General features: G+C 39.5%; 1 protein-coding gene across 3 annotated transcripts in view; it reads left to right on the top strand.

Moving 5' to 3' along the window:
* NUDT6 (nudix hydrolase 6) overlaps window positions 1–16,979 on the top strand; it is a 40,415-nt gene that overhangs the window by 14,272 nt on the left and 9,164 nt on the right. The window contains exon 1 of one of the 3 annotated variants that reach the window (XM_060012948.1): window positions 15,644–15,662. The exons of the other annotated variants lie outside the window; for them this stretch is intronic. The gene's annotated coding sequence lies outside the window, so the exon portion shown is untranslated. Of the gene's footprint in view, window positions 1–15,643; window positions 15,663–16,979 lie in introns of those variants that run through there. 3 annotated transcript variants of the gene reach the window in all.

Here is a 16,979-nt window from a genome sequence, read left to right as displayed (position 1 = left end):
CATGGGATATCTCTCCATCTATTTGTATCATCTTTAATTTCTTTCATCAGTGTCTTATAATTTTTTGTATACAGGTCTTTTGTCTCCTTAGGTAGGTTTATTCCTAGGTATTGTATTCTTTTTGTTGCAGTGGTAAATGGGAGTGTTTTCTTGATTTCACTTTCAGATTTTTCATCATTAGTGTATAAGAATGCCAGAGATTTATGTGGATTAATTTTCTGTCCTGCTACTTTACCAAATGCATTGATTAGCTCTAGTAGTTTTCTGGCAGCGTCTTTAGGATTCTCTATGTATAGTATCATGTCATCTGCAAACAGTGACAGCTTTACTTCTTCTTTTCTGATTTGGATTCCTTTTATTTCCTTTTCTTCTCTGATTGCTGTGGCTAAAACTTCCAAAACTATGTTGAATAAGAGTGGTGAGAGTGGGCAACCTTTTCTTGTTCCTGATCTTCGAGGAAATGGTTTCAGTGTTTCACCATTGAGGACGATGTTGGTTGTGGGTTTGTCATATATGGCCTTTATTATGTTAAGGAAAGTTCCCTCTATGCCTACTTTCTGCAGGGTTTTTATAATAAATCAGTGTTGAATTTTGTCGAAAGCTTTCTCTGCATCTATTGAGATGATCATATGGTTTTTCTCCTTCAATTTGTTAATATGGTGTATCACACTGATTGATTTGCATATACTGAAGAATCCTTGGATTCCTGGAGTAAACCCCACTTGATCATGGTGTATGATCCGTTTAATGTGCTGTTGGATTCTGTTTGCTAGTATTTTGTTGAGGATTTTTGTATCTGTGTTCATCAGTGATATTGGCCTGTAGTTTTCTTTCTTTGTGACACCCTTCTCTGGTTTTGGTATCAGGGTGATGGTGGCCTTGTAGAATGAGTTTGGGAGTGTTCCTCCCTCTGTTATATTTTGGAAGAGTTTGAGAAGGATAGGTGTTAGCTCTTCTCTAAATGTTTGATAGAATTCACCTGTGAAGCCATCTGGTCCTGGGTTTTTGTTTGTTAGAAGATTTTTAATCACAGTTTCAATTTCAGTGCTTGTGATTGGTCTGTTCATATTTTCTATTTCTTCCTGATTCAGTCTTGGCAGGTTGTGCATTTCTAAGAATTTGTCCATTTCTTCCAGGTTGTCCATTTTATTGACATAGAGTTGCTTGTAGTAATCTCTCATGATCTTTTGTATTTCTGCAGTGTCAGTTGTTACTTCTCCTTTTTCATTTCTAATTCTATTGATTTGCGTCTTCTCCCTTTTTTACTTGATGAGTCTGGCTAATGGTTTATCAATTTTGTTTATCTTCTCAAAGAACCAGCTTTTAGTTTTATTGATCTTTGCTATCATTTCTTTCATTTCTTTTTCATTTATTTCTGATCTGATTTTTATGATTTCTTTCCTTCTGCTAACTTTGGGGTTTTTTTGTTCTTCTTTCTCTAATTGCTTTAGGTGCAAGGTTAGGTTGTTTATTCGAGATGTTTCCTGTTTCTTAAGGTAGGATTGTATTGCTATAAACTTCCCTCTTAGAACTGCTTTTGCTGCATCCCATAGGTTTTGGGTCGTCATGTCTCCATTGTCATTTGTTTCTAGGTATTTTTTGATTTCCTGTTTGATTTTTTCAGTGATCACTTCGTTATTAAGTAGTGTATTGTTTAGCCTCCATGTGTTTGTATTTTTTACAGATCTTTTCCTGTAATTGATACCTAGTCTCATAGCATTGTGGTCGGAAAAGATACTTGATACAATTTCAATTTTCTTATATTTACCAAGGCTTGATTTGTGACCCAAGATATGATCGATCCTGGAGAATGATCCATGAGCACTAGAAAAAATGTGTATTCTGTTGTTTTTGGATGGAATGTCATATAAATATCAATTAAGTCCTTCTTGTTTAATGTATCATTTAAAGCTTGTGTTTCCTTATTTATTTTCATTTTGGATGATCTGTCCGTTGGTGAAAGTGGGGTGTTAAAGTCCCCTACTATGAATGTGTTACTGTCGATTTCCCCTTTTATGGCTGTTAGTATTTGCCTTATGTATTGAGGTGCTCCTATGTTGGGTGCATAAATATTTACAATTGTTATATCTTCTTCTTGGATCGATCCCTTGATCATTATGTAGTGTCCTTCTTTGTCTCTTGTAATAGTCTTTAGTTTAAAATCTATTCTGTCTGATATGAGAATTGCTACTCCATCTTTCTTTTGGTTTCCATTTGCATGAAATATCTTTTTCCATCCCTTTACTTTCAGTCTGTATGTGTCTCTAGGTCTGAAGTGGGTCTCCTGTAGACAGCAAATATATGGGTCTTGTTTTTGTATCCATTCAGCCAATCTGTGTCTTTTGCTGGGAGTGTTTAGTCCGTTTACATTTAAGGTAATTAGTGATATGTATGTTCCTATTCCCATTTTCTTAATTGTTTTGGGTTCGTTATTGTAGGTCTTTTCCTTCTCTTGTGTTTCTTGCCTAGAGAAGTTCCTTTAGCAGTTGTTGTAGAGCTGGTTTGGTGGTGCTGAACTCTCTCAGCTTTTGCTTGTCTGTAAAGGTTTTAATTTCGCCATCAAATCTGAATGTGATCCTTGCTGGGTAGAGTAATGTTTGTTGTGGGATTTTCTCCTTCATCACTTTAAATATGTCCTGCCAGTCCCTTCTAGCTTGCAGAGTTTCTGCTGAAAGATCAGCTGTTAACCTTATGGGGATTCCCTTGTGTGTTATTTGTTGTTTTTCCCTTGCTGCTTTTAATATGTCTTCTTTGTATTTAATTTTTGACAGTTTGATTAATATGTGGCTTGGTGTATTTCTCCTTGGATTTATCCTGTATGGGACTCTCTGTGCTTCCTGGACTTGATTAACTATTTCTTTCCCATGTTAGGGAAGTTTTCAACTATAATCTCTTCAAATATTTTCTCAGTCCCTTTCTTTTTCTCTCCTTCTTCTGGAACCCGTATAATTCGAATGTTGGTTTGTTTGATGTTGTCCCAGAGATCTCTGACACTGTCCTCAGTTCTTTTCATTCTTTTTTCTTTATTCTGCTCTGCAGTAGTTATTTCCACTATTTTATCTTCCATGTCACTTATCCGTTCTTCTGCCTCAGTTATTCTGCTATTGATCCCATCTAGAGTATTTTTAATTTCATTTATTGTGTTGTTCATCGTTGTTTGTTTCGTCTTTAGTTCTTCTAGGTTCTTGTTAAATGTTTCTTGCATTTTGTCCATTCTACTTCCAAGATTTTGGATCATCTTTACTATCATTATTCTGAATTCTTTTTCAGGTAGACTGCCTATTACCTCTTCATTTGTTAGGTCTGGTGCATTTTTATCTTGCTCCTTCATCTGCTGTGTAAGTTTTTCTGTCTTCTCATTTTGCTTATCTTACTGTGTTTGGGGTCTCCTTTTTGCAGGCTGCAGGTTCGTAGTTCCCGTTGTTTTTGGTGTCTGTCCCCAGAGGCTAAGGTTGGTTCAGTGGGTTGTGTAGGCTTCCTGGTGGAGGGGACTAGTGCCTGTGTTTTGGTGGATGAGCCTGGATCTTGTCTTTCTGGTGGGCAGGTCCACGTCTGGTGGTGTGTTTTGAGGTGTCTGTGGCCTTATGATTTTAGGCAGCCTCTCTTCTAATGGGTGGGGTTGTGTTCCTGTCTTGCTAATTGTTTGTTATAGCGTGTCCAGCACTGTAGTTTGCTGATCGTTGAGTGAAGCTGGGTGTTGGTGTTGAGATGGAGGTCTCTGGGAGATTTTCGCCATTTGATATTATGTGGAGCTGGGAGGTCTCTTGTGGACCAGTGTCCTGAAGTTGGCTTTCCCACCTCAGAGGCACAGCACTGACTCGTGGCTGCAGCATCAAGATACTTTCATCCACACAGCTCAGAATTAAAGGGAGAAAAAGTAGAAAGAAACAATAGGAAGGGAGGGAGCGAGGGAGCGAGCGAGGGAGGGAGGGAGGGAGGAAGGGAGGAAGGAGAAAGAAAGAAAGAAAAGAAAGAAGGAAGGAAAGAAAGGGAAAAGAAAAGAAAAGGAAAGAAGGGGAGGGAGGGAGGGAGGAAGGAGGGAAGGATGGAAAAAAAGAAAGAAAGAAGATAAAGTAAGATAAAATATAATTAAATTATTAAAATAAAAAAATAATTATTAAGAGAAAAATACGGACGGATAGAGCCCTCGGACAAATGGTGGAAGCAAAGCTATACAGACAGAAGCTCACACAGAAGCATACATATACACACAAAAAGAGGTAAAGGGGAAAAAATCATAAATCTTGCTCTCAAAGTCCAGCTCCTTAATTTGGGATGATTCGTTTTCTATTCATGTATTCCACAGATGCAGGGTACATCAAGTTGATTTTGGAGCTTTAATCTGCTGCTTCTGAGGCTGCTGGGAGAGATTTCCCTTTCTCTTCTTTGTTCTTAACAGCTCCCCAGGGGCTCAGGTTTGGATTTGGCCCCGCCTCTGCGTGTAGGTCGCCGGAAGGCGTCTGTTCTTTGCTCAGACTGGACGGGGTTAAAGGAGCCGCTGATTCGGGGGCTCTGGCTTACTCAGGCCGGGGGGAGGGAGGGGCACGGAGTGCAGGGCGAGCCTACGGTGGCAGAGGCCGCAGTGATGGTGCACCAGCCTGAGGCGCACTGTGCGTTCTCCCCGGGGGAGTTGTCCCTGGATCCCGGGACCCTGGCAGTGGCGGGCTGCACAGGCTCCCCGGAAGGGGGGTGTGGAGAGTGACCTTTGCTCACACACAGGCTTCTTGGTGGTGGCAACAGCAGCCTTAGCGTCTCATGCCTGTCTCTGGGGTCCGCACTTTTAGCCGCGGCTCGCGCCCGTCTCTGGAGCTCCTTTAAGCAGCGTTCTTAATCCCCTCTCCTCGCGCACCAGGAAACAAAGAGGGAAGAAAAAGTCTCTTGCCTCTTCGGCAGGTCCAGACTTTTCCCCGGACTCCCTCCCTGCCAGCCGTGGCGCACTAATGCCCTGCAGGCTGTGTTCACGCCGCCAGCCCCAGTCCTCTCCCTGCGCTCCTACCGAAGCCCGAGCCTCAGCTCCCAGCCCCGCCCCACCCCGGCGGGGGAGCAGACAGGCCTCTAGCGCTGGTGAGTGCCGGTCGGCACCGATCCTCTGTGCGGGAATCTCTCCACTCTGCCCCCTGCACCCCTGTTGCTGTGCTCTCCTCCGCGGCTCCAAAGCTTTCCTCCTCCGCCACCCACAGTCTCCGTCCACGAAGGGGCTTCTAGTGTGTGGAAACCTTTCCTCCTTCACAGCTCCCTCCCACTGCTGCAGGTCTGGTCCCTATCCTTTTGTCTCTGTTTATTCTTTATTCTTTTTCCCTACCCAGGTACATGGGGGGTTTCTTGCCTTTTGGGATGTCTGAGGTCTTCTGCCAGCATTCAGCAGGTGTTCAGTAGCAGTTGTTCCACGTGTAGATGTATTTCTGGTGTATCTGTGGGGAGGAAGATGATCTCTGCGTCTTACTCTTCCGCCATCTTCGATAAAATTTCCAGAAAAGATCTTGCTTAGATTTATGTCTAAGAGTGTTCTGCCTGTGTTTTCCTCTAAGAGTTTCATAATGTCCAGCTTTACATTTAGGTCTTTAATCCATTTTGAGTTTATTTTTGTGTATGGTGTTAGGGAGTGTTCTAATTTCATTCTTTTTTTTTTGCGGTATACGGGCCTCTCACTGTTGTGGCCTCTCCCGTTGCAGAGCACAGGCTCCAGACGTGCAGGCTCAGCAGCCATGGCTCACAGGCCCCCAGCCGCTCCGAGGCACGTGGGATCTTCCCGGACCGGGGCATGAACCCATGTCCTCTGCATCAGCAGGCGGACTCTCAACCACTGCGCCACCAGGGAAGCCCTCTAATTTCATTCTTTTACTTGTAGCTGTCCAATTTTCCCACCACCACTTATTGAAGAGTCTGTGTTTTCTCCATTGCATATTCTTGCCTCCTTTGTCATAGATTAGGTGACCATAGGTGGGTGGGTTTATCTCTGGGCTTTCTATCCTGTTCCATTGATGTATATTTCTATTTTTGTGCCAGTACCATACTGTCTTGGTTACTGTAGCTTTGTAGTATAGTCTGAAGTCAGGGATCCTGATTCCTCCAGCTCCATTTTTCTTTCTCAAGATTGCTTTGGCTCTTCAGGTTCTTTGGTGTTTCATACAAATTGTAAAATTTTTTGTTCTAGTTCTGTGAAAAATGTCATTGGTAATTTGATAGGGATTGCATTGAATCTGTAGATTGCTTTGGGTAGTATAGTCATTTTCACAATATTGATTTTTCCAATCCCAGAACATGGTATGTCTCTCCATCTGTTTGTGTCATCTTCCATTTCTTTCATCAGCACATTATAGTTTTCAGAGTACAGGTCTTTTGCCTCCTTAGATTTTTCTTGTTCCCTGAAATAAGCTTGTATCACTATAAACTTCCCTCTTAGAACTGCTTTTAATGCATCCCAAAGGTTTTGGATTGTCGTTTTTTCGTTGGTAGGTGTGTTATTCCTTTTGATGCAATGGTAAGAGGGATTGTTTCTTTAATTTCTCTTTCTGATCTTTCATTGTTAGTGTATAGGAATGCAAGATATTTTTGTGTGTTAATTTTGTATCCTGCAACTTTACTGAATTCATTGATGAACTCTAGTAGTTTTCTGGTAGCATCTTTAGGATTTCCTGTGTATAATCTCATGTCATCTGCAAACAGTGACAGTTCTACTTCTTCAATTTGGATCCCTTTTATATCTTTCTCTTCTCTGATTGCTGTAACTAAGACTTCCAAAATTACGTTGAATAAAAATGGTGAGAGTGTACATCCTTGTCTTGTTCCTGATCTTAGAGGAAATGCTTTCAGCTTTTCACCATTGAGAATGATGTTAGCTGTAGGGTTGTCATGTGTAGCCTTTATTATGTTGAGGTAGGTTCCCTCTGTGCCCACTTTCTTGATAGTTTTTATCATAAATCAGTGTTCAATTTTGTCAAAAGCTTTTTGTGCATCTATTGAGATGATCATAGGGTTTTTTTATTTTTATTCTTCAGTTTCTTAATGTTGTTTATCACACTGATTGACTTGCGGATATTTAAGAATCCTTGCATCCCTGGGATAAATCCCACTTGATCATGGTGTATGATTCTTTTAATGTATTGTTGGATTCAGTTTGCTAGTATTTGATTGAGGATTTTTGTGTCTATGTTCATCAGTGATATTGGCCTGTGAATTTTTTTGTGTGTGTGTGGTATCTTTGTCTGGTTTTGGCCTCATGGAATGAATTTAGGAATGTTCCTTCCTCTGCAATTTCTTGAAAGAGTTTCAGAAGGAGAGGTGTTAACTCTTCTCTAAATGTTTGGTAGAATTCGCCTGTGAAGCCACCTGGTCCTGGACGTTTGTTTGGTGGGAGTTTTTTAATCACAGCTTCAATTTCAGTATTTGTGATTGGTCTGTTCATATTTTCTATTTCTTCCTGGTTCAGTCTTGGGAGATTGGACCTTTCTTAGAATTTGTCCATTTTATTGGCATATAGTTGCTTTTAGTAGTTTCATATGATTTCATGTATTTCTGTGTTGTCCATTGTAACTTCTTTTTTATTTCTAATTTTATTGATTTGAGTTCTCTTCCTTTTTTTCTTGATGAGTCTGGCAAAAGATTTATCAGATCTGTTTATCTTTTCACAGAGCCATCTTTTAGTTTTGATCTTTGCTGTTGTTTTCTTCATCTCTGTTTCATTTATTTCAGCTCTGATCCTTATGGTTTCTTTCCTTCAAGTAACTTGGGGGTTTTTTTGTCCATTTCTTCTAGGTTGTTCAGTTTGTTGGCATATAACTGTTCATAGGATTCTCTTAGGATTTTTTTTTTTCTTATTTCTGGTGGTATCAGTTGTTATTTCTTCTCTTTCATTTCTTAATTTGTTTATTTGGGTTCTCTCTCTTTTTTTCTTGATGAACCTGCCTAGAGGTTTGTCAATTTTGTTTTTTTCAAAAATGCAGCTCTTGCCTTTATTATCTTTTCTCTTGTTTTTTTGGATCTCTCTTCTATTTCCTCTCTGATCTTTATTATTTCTTTCCTTCTGCTGACTTTACTGACTTTGGATTTTGTGCATTCTTCTTTTTCTAAAATTCTTTCAGTTGGTAGGTTAGGTTGTTTATTTGAGATTTTTCTTGTTTCTTGAAGAAGTCCCGTATCGCTATGAACTTCCCTCATAGAACTGCTTTTGCTGCATCCTATGGATTTTGTAAGGTTGTGTTTTTATTTTCGTCTGTCTCAGGGTATTTTCTGATTTCCTCTTTGATTTCATTGTTGACCCATCGGTTTTTTAGTACCATATTGTTTAGTCTCCATGTGTTCATTCTTTTCCCAATTTTCTTTCTGTGGTTAATTTCTAGTTTCATGTAGTCAGAAAAGATGCTTGAGGTAAATTCTATCCTCTTAAATTTGTTGAGGCTTGTTTTGTGTCCTAGTATGTGTTTTATCCTAGAGAATGTTCCATGTGCACTTGAGAAGAATGTTTATTTTGGTTTTTTTGGATGTAGTGTCCTGTAGACATCAATTAAGTCCAACTGGTCTATTGCGTCATTTAGGACCTCTGTTGCTTTATTGATTTTCTGTCTGTAGTATTTGTCTGTTTATATCAGTGGGGTGTTAAAGTCTCCTACCGTTATTGTATTTTTGTCAGTTTCTCACTTTATGTCTGTTATGTATTTGTTTTATATATTTAAGTGCTCTTATATTGGGTGCATATATGTTACAGTGTAATATCAGGTTTTTTGTATTGATCCCTTTCATCATTATAAAGTGTCCATCTTTGTCTTTCTTTGTAGACTTTTTAAAAAAGTCTGTTTTGTCCGATACGAGTATTGCTACCCCTGCTTTCTGGTTTCCATTTGCATGAAATATCTTTTTCCATCCCCTCACTTTCAACCTGTGTGTGTATTTCACCCTAAAGTGAGTCTCTTGTCCATAGCATATTATAGGTGGTTTTTTTTTTTTTAATCCAGTCTGTCACTCTGTGTCTTCTGATCAGAGCATTTAGTCCATTGACACATAAAGTAATTATTGATAGGTATGTACTTGTTGCCATTTAAAACCTTGTTTTCCAGTTGTTTTTGTAGCTCTTTTTGGCTCATTTCTTTTTTTTTTTCCTTTTGTGATTTGATGGTTTTCTTTTTTAGTTTGCTTGAGTTTCTTTCTTTTTAGTTTTTTTGAATCTATTGTATGTTTTTTATTTGTGGCTACCCTGGTTTACAAGTATGTTGCTTTAAATTGATAGTCATGCAAGTTCAAACACATTCTAAAAGATTTACATTTTTATACTCCCCTCCCCCACTTTTTGTGATTTTGATATCCTGTTTTCATCTTCATGCTTACCCTTTTACTGTTTGTTCTAGTTATAATCACTTTTACAATTTTTTATTGTTTTTTAAATCTGTGTGCTTGCTTATTTAATTTTCAATCCTTTCATATATTTGCCTATCCTATTGTGTTTTTCTTTTTCTATAGGTTCTTGCTTCTTTTCTATTTAGAGAAGACCTTTCAGTATTTCTTTTAGGATAGGTTTAGTATTGCTGAATTCTTTTAGTTTTTGCTTGTCTGAGAAATTCTTTCTCTCCTAAATGATAATCTTGCTGGGTAGAGTATCCTAGGTTGCAGGTTTTTCCCTTTCAGGTCTTTGAATATATCATGTCACTCCCTTCTGGCCTGCAGAGTTTCTGCAGAGAAATCAGCTGATAGCCTTATGGGATTCCCTTGTAACTGACTCTTTGTTTTTCTCCTGCTGCCTTTAGAATCCTCACTTTAACTTTTGCCATTTTAATTATGATATGTCTTTGTGTGTGTTCATGTTGTTTGGGACCCTCTGTGTTTCCTGTACCTGGATATATGTTTCCTTCTTAAGGTTTGGAAAGTTTTCAGCCATAATTTCTTCAAATACATTTTTGATACCCTTTTTTCTCTCTTCTCCTTCTGTGCATAGGTTGGCACACTTTACATATCCCATAGATCTCGTATGTTGCTTTCATTTTTTTTCATTTGTCTTTCTGTCTGCTGTTCTGATTGGGTGATTGCCATTATTCTGTCTTCTAGATTACTTATTCCTTCTGTGTCATTTAGTCTGCTATTCATTGCTTCTAGATTGGTTTTTATCTCAGTAATTGAATTGTCTGTTTGGTTCATTTTTAGTTTATAGTTCCTTGTTACAGTGATCTGAATTTTATTAATAGTCTTTTTTATTTTATTAATAAACTTTTATTATTTATTTTATTAATGATCTTAGTAAATTTCATTTAATAATCTGAATTTTATTAATAATCTTTTTTTTAACTTTATTTTTGGCTGTGTTGGGTCTTTGTTGCTGCGTGTGGGCTTTATTTGTGGTGAGCGGGGCCTACTCTTCGTTGCAGCATGTGGGCTTCTCATTGTGGTGGCTTCTCTTTTGCAGAGCATGGGCTCTAGGCACATGGGCTTCAGCAGTTGTATCACGCAGGCTCAGTAGTTGTGGCACATGGGCTTAGTTGCTCCACAGCATGTGGGATCTTCCCAGACCAGGGATCAAACCCCCGTTTCCCTTGCATTAGCAGGCGGATTCTTAACCACTGTGCCATCAGGGAAGTCCCAATAATCTTTCTTAAATCAGCATTTTTATTACCTCATTTTTGGACTCAGGGTCTAATAGACTGGTGAGGTCTGTTTCATTATTTGTTCTTTCAGGAGATTTCTCTTGTTCTTTTTATTTGGAGTAGTTTCTCTGTTTTTTAACTTTCTCTGTCTCCGTGAATTTAGGAGAAACCATTATCTACTTTGATCTTGAAGGGGTGTTTCCCTGTGTAGACTGTGTGAGTGTTATTTTTGGTGCAAGGGCTTGTTTTGGTATAGATGCCAGCCACTTCTTTCTTCAGAGTGTGCTGGCTGTTATCCCATTGATAGGGGTTGTAATAGGTGGTGTGGTGTGCAGAACCTGTGCTAGATGAGGGGCAGGGCTTCCTCACCACCCTGTTGGGGGCAGTGTCTGCTCCCCAGTTGTTGAAGAAGCCCTAATGGTTGGGTGCAGTTAGGTTCAGTTGCCCTCGAGTGTGTGCTCTGCCCCAAAGGAGGTGACTGCAGAAGCATATAAGGCCTGTGTAGTCACAGTGAACCTATGCACCTGTAGTTTCCCACGGTTTCGCCCAGAAGCAGCCCATGGTCTCGTCCCTTTCTCTGTTGTGTTCATCCCAGACCTAGTGCTAGGCTGTGGTGCGGAGTAGGCTGGGGCTGGAGGCTGTGACTGCAGGAATTGAGGTTGCTGTGCTGCACCTGGGACCTGGGCAGCCTCTGTGGTAGACCTCTACCAGGACCTGCCAGCCCCACATCCAGCTCCACCCTGCAGTGCGAAGTGGGTGGAGCTGGAGCCAGAGCACTCCCACAGGAAACGTACCACTGCGTACTCCTGCCCAGGGCCTGTCTGCTCAAGACGCAGCATCCAGCCACTCTTTTTTATGGCACCACCTGTGCATGCGCTGACCAAGTCTGCTGCAGCCGACCCGCCCCTGCTGTCCACACCTACCACAGGCTCCGAGGTTCTCCCCAGACCACACCTCAGACCCTTCAGGTCGTCTCTGTGCAGCTATATCGAGTCCTCTCCCAGGGACTTGGAGATTTGGCAGTTAGCCACTGCACGTAATTGTGGCACCGCCCGATGCAGCACTGACAGTGTCTGCTCAGTTTGATCCACCACCCGCATGTGTGCACTGACAGTGGTCTCTGCAGTTTGGCCCTGATCCACCTCAGGCGGCCCAGTCTGTATGCGCAACTAGATTGCATCTCTGCCCTTATCTCACACCAGGCTGAGGTGTGGAGTAAGCGGGACCCAGGCGTTCACCCCTTCGGATTGGGAAGTGTGGCAAGGCGGCACCCGCCAGTGCTGGTCTCTTTTTGCCCTGATTGTTAGCAAGCCAGCACGCACACACTCCTCACGAGCAGAGTCTAGGCTTCTCCAGCCCCTCTATCTGACTCAGCAGATTTCCCAGCAGGCAATGGGGCTCCCCGGGCCAAGCGTCTGCCTGTATGGACCGTCTCTCCTTTACAGATGGGAATGGTAAAATATTTGGTTTGAGAGCTAGATTGGGAACGGAATTAAAGAGCCTCATACACCCAAATAAGAACTATAGGCAACTAGAAGTAACAGAAGTTTTTAAGAGAAGTACCATGCTTAGAGGTCAGATGCTTTCATGCTCAGGAGTATAAGTGACGAGAGTAATTACTTTGATACTTTCTGAGACTTCAGTAGATATTGGTGGATAGAGTCATACATTTTTCTCCTCATATATGTTTTTAAATTTTAAACTAATATTCATAATTATAGCTGAAAGCAGTATCAATCATTTCTCAGAAATGCTATCTGAAAGCACTCTCATGGTATTAAGTAACGTTAAAGTTTTAGTTAAGGCAGGATCTCTGACTCAAACTAAGCTTTATCTTCAACAGATTTTTATTGGGTACCTAAAGTAGTATTGTGCCTAGCCTTCAGTAAGTTTTATATTTGAATTGGAGTACATATATATATATATATATATATATATATATATATATATATATGTATGTATGTATATTTGATGGTAATGAGTGGAGAGTAAGTAGGAAGCAAGACTGAATGGTAAAAATAGGGCCTAGTTATGAGGGGGCCTGAGCCAGGAAGAGGAGTTTAGATTTGACATAGAAACAATTCAGATTTTGTTTACTGAAAGATTTTGATTAAGGCGACAGTGACGAAGATGATATATGGACAGCTATACTCTGTTTGTTTATCACTATACTATGTTATTTACCCTTTTACCATAGGGTAAATTGCTAGATCTAGAAATTGGAGATAGGGTGAAAGGCACGCAGAGGGGCTATTTACCCAAAATTATGCAGATAACGTAGTAGTAAAACCAATCTAATTTTAGAGTCTGTAATCTTAAAAAAAATTAGCCAAAACCTAAATAAACTCACTTCATGTGAGAGTGATAAGCCCTGATTCTCTCCACATTCAATTCCAAGCATCAAGTAAGGATTTCAAAGACATACAGCTATTTCCCTACATGCCTTGAAATTATGAGGGACACCAGATGGTCCTTAACTTACCCTACTCTAACCTACAAAAGCACAGTTCCCGTAGTCATTATTTTACTATTTTATCATTCAGGTCTTAACTACCCTTAGGCCAAAGGAGGTTGTATTAATATATAATATTTAGTACCCAAGGTCTGAGAAAACTTACTTAGGATTTTGTTCAATTAAATTGGGTTAGACTGAAAGTGGATATTATAACTCTGCAGTATGGCAGAGAGATGATATGCCCAAATATTATTGGCAGATACCATATATATATGGTATACAAGTATACAAGTAACATAAATTGGTTAATTTCCTTTGCTAAGTTTGAAAAATAATCTATACCTTCATATATAAAAGTTACTTCTAAAGAGATATTATAAAAGTTTTACTATCTTTTAAGTGTATCCCTTTAACTGTCTTTTCCTTGCATTTAAAGAAGCAACAGTATCACCAAAATTTAATTTTTTCTACGCTTAGGTGACATAAGAAGTTGTACAAACAAAATTGGATCAGGAGACCTGGGTTCTAAGATTTGGCCCTGCCATTAGCTAGCTATACAACTCTGGGCAAATCTATGAGGCTCTGGGAACCTAAGTTGCCCCATTTATGAAATTAAGGAGTTAGATTCGATGATCACAAATGAAATATCCCAATACTATAATTCTCCCTATACACTTATGCACATGTAAGATAAGATACCAGATATAACCTGGTTTAAACCACTTTGGTATTTTGGAAAGAAAAGAGTAAACTTTTAAGATTTTAAAATAGCACACTGTGTCGTAAGTGACTTTATCAAATAAAATTTCATTAAGGACTTTGACAGAGACTGAAAGACAGCCAGAGTAATATGATTGCTCCATTCTGAGCAGTTTTTCAGGGCTGATGGATCAACCAACTAAGAGTCTATTTATGTAATTACTCATTTATTAAAACATGGAAATTCACAGAGAACAAACCTAGGTCTAACTAATAATATTAAAAATTGGCTTGCAGTCTGAAAAAAAGAAAAGAAGGAGCTTCCCTGGCAGTTATGGCTAACCTGTCTTACTCCAAACCTAGACAGCGTGATGTTTTGGGGATGGTTTTTTTTTTCCCCTTATAAAACCTTCCAAGACAAATGATTTAACAGCTTTAGTTTGCAGAAATCAAACTTCCAGAGCAATCTGTATTGCAGCAATTGAAAAGGAAAGAATTGAATTGAGCTTTATTTTTAAAACAGGGCAATAGTCAAAACTATGTATACTGAATTTGCCTAAACTCCACTGTAAATGACTAAAAACTTTTATGATTCTCAGTTAATCATGACTGCATTCAGTGCCTCTCTAGTTTTGCTTATCTTAGTTTCAAAGAAATAATTGCTAGTGTTTTCTGGAATGTTTGTTAGTATTTTCCAAGGTAGTCAGGAAACAAAGGGAGACCCAAGACTTAATGACTAAACAAAAACTCCAAGAGACCTATCCACAGTGGCATTGTTTTAGCCATTCTTCATCCTGTAACATGGGCTTATAAAGATGTGAGTGGAGAGTTTTCAATCCTCCACCTCAAGTTTCCTTTGGGGGTCAGTTGCCTTTAGGGTCAATTGAAGGTCATACCCTTAAGCTGGGGGGACTTTTGAGTAATTAACCCTAGATAGGTTCCTAAATGGTTTATTTGATGTCTCTTGGAACCAACAGCCATATCTCAAGAGGATTAAAAACCCAAGTAAAGTGTAGCACCAGCTCTGCTATGGCTTCTAGCCTACTAAAAATTCATAACCAAACATTTGCTAACACTCTACCATTCTCCAGGTCACTTGTTCTTCTATTATAGTACACATTCGTGATCCTAACTGATGAGGTTTTCAGGCTAAACAAAATTATTTTAATTCCATCGTTTTGCTATTTAATAGAAATAAAATCAGATAAATAATGATAATTGTGATGACAAAATACTTCTGCAAAAATTTTCTTATTTAATAATGGTATGCGTTATTATCTCCATTTTTCAAAAAAACTTCAGAGAGGTTGCAGTAACTTTTTCAACATTACACAACTGGTAATTGGCAGAGTCAGAATTTAAGCCTAGAGAGGAATCTTTTCACTAAACTAAAGCAGATGAAAACATAAATGGAATTAAAACTTGGATTTTTTTTGAGGGAGTCAGTAGTTTTATGGCAATGCCTACCATACTTTGCATAGGATACAAAAGACTTCACTTGAATGGGGTTTGTTTTTTAGGGAGGTAGTTTTTCGCTTTTTTTAATACATAGTACAGATGCCACTGTCTATTGTTTAGGTTGACAGTTCCATTCAGTTCAGTTGCCAACGATGATACTTAAACAGTACATATTTGGCCTAAAGAAAAAAAAAAGAGCTTAGAACAAAACTGTGTGAAGAAAAATTATTATGGAGAAAAGGGACATGATTAAGTGAAGGATATAAAGAGTAATTTTAGAAGTTATGGCAGCTTCTAATAAAGTTTGTGTATGCAGTTTCTCACCAGGTGCTGAAGGTTAGTTTCCTTCCTGGCTGGAAGCTCCCCAGAAAGGATTTATGGCAGCTTTGTCCTCAGAAAGCTTTACCTTTAATCAGATAAAGGGAATCTCAGAAAAGGCTTCTTTCTGCATCTTGCTGTATCTCATATGTCTTCAGTTTAAGGTAATCTTTATACCATTCTGGTAGGTTGTGCATCCCTTCATTTGGGACTGCACATAGCTAATCAAATCTCTAATAAGAAATGCTGTTCAGCTGCTGATGTCTCTGAACTCAGAGGGCCTGGGACCCAGCATCAGCTGGCCGGTGTCTCTGGGGAGGGGACACAATGAAGCTCATGTTGGAAATGCTAGGAAACTGCAAAGTGGATTTGGCTGTTGCTATGGGAAGGAACTGCTGCTGCCAGAATGAAGCAGCATGCCGATGCAATACATGAACCACAAGCACATGGGAAGCCCACAGGAAGCAGACAGGAGGAGCTGCTCCCTTCTTCCTCCTCCAGCCTCGCAGTCTGTTGGTGGAGCCTAACGGAGTCAGTTGGCAAGACCGAAACTGCTTAGCAGAGTCCCAGCTCCAGCATCACTAGGCAGAGCACAGAGGCTGAATTTGAAGCTGAGGGACAATCATAGTGTCAACTTCTTAGAAACCACACATTCTCACACCCCTGCCCCACCCCCAGGCCTGATGAATCAAACTCTGGGGATGCCGCTCAACAGTTTGTGTGTTAACAAGGCCTCCAGGTGTTGTAGGTGCACGGTCAAGTTTGAGAACCTCCAAACTAGAACACTGGGCATCCAGATTCTTCATTTGCTGATTTTCAGTCTTGCCAGTGATTGGTTCTTTAAGAGTGAGAAAGTACTGCTGCTCAGAACCTAATCATGATCCCCACTGTGCTTCTAGGCAGTTGGGATTGGCAGAAGCTAGAAACAAATTCAAATTATATAAGACTTTGGTTTCTTTGTGAATTAAATAGAAGTGATACTCTTACTTAGGGTTTTGATTTAAGTTATGAACAGAGATCTATCTAACAGCAATAAAATATAAAAACTGAGTATTAATGTATAGCTCAATGTAATAAAAAGTATAAAGTGAGACTAAATCATATTTAATTTCTGTAATTATTTTGGTGTTAGGTGGAATTTAAGCATAAATGATAGCTATTAGCTGTAAATAACTAATTAGCGTTATTTTCAGACATCTGAGCCATTTTTTCTCCTTTCTTTGCATGAGCAAATGCACACTCAGACTCAAAGCTGAAATACTTAAAACATGTCCTTTCTCCTTTCCTACCCATATAGTCCCTTCCTTTGTCCCTGCCCCATGATTTTGAGGAACAAAAGACCTAACAGTGGCTTGACCTTGTAAACCAGGTGCTAAAGAGCTGAGTTAATGGTAGGGACCTATTCATTCATTTGCCAAACATTACTGAGTTCCTGTACATAACTATGTTGTAGGCTCTGTTTTAAGCTCTAAGTAAACATT

Source organism: Delphinus delphis, chromosome 5, assembly GCF_949987515.2.
Source record: "Delphinus delphis chromosome 5, mDelDel1.2, whole genome shotgun sequence".
NCBI lineage: Eukaryota > Metazoa > Chordata > Mammalia > Artiodactyla > Delphinidae > Delphinus > Delphinus delphis.
This window is presented reverse-complemented; position numbering and strand designations above follow the sequence as displayed.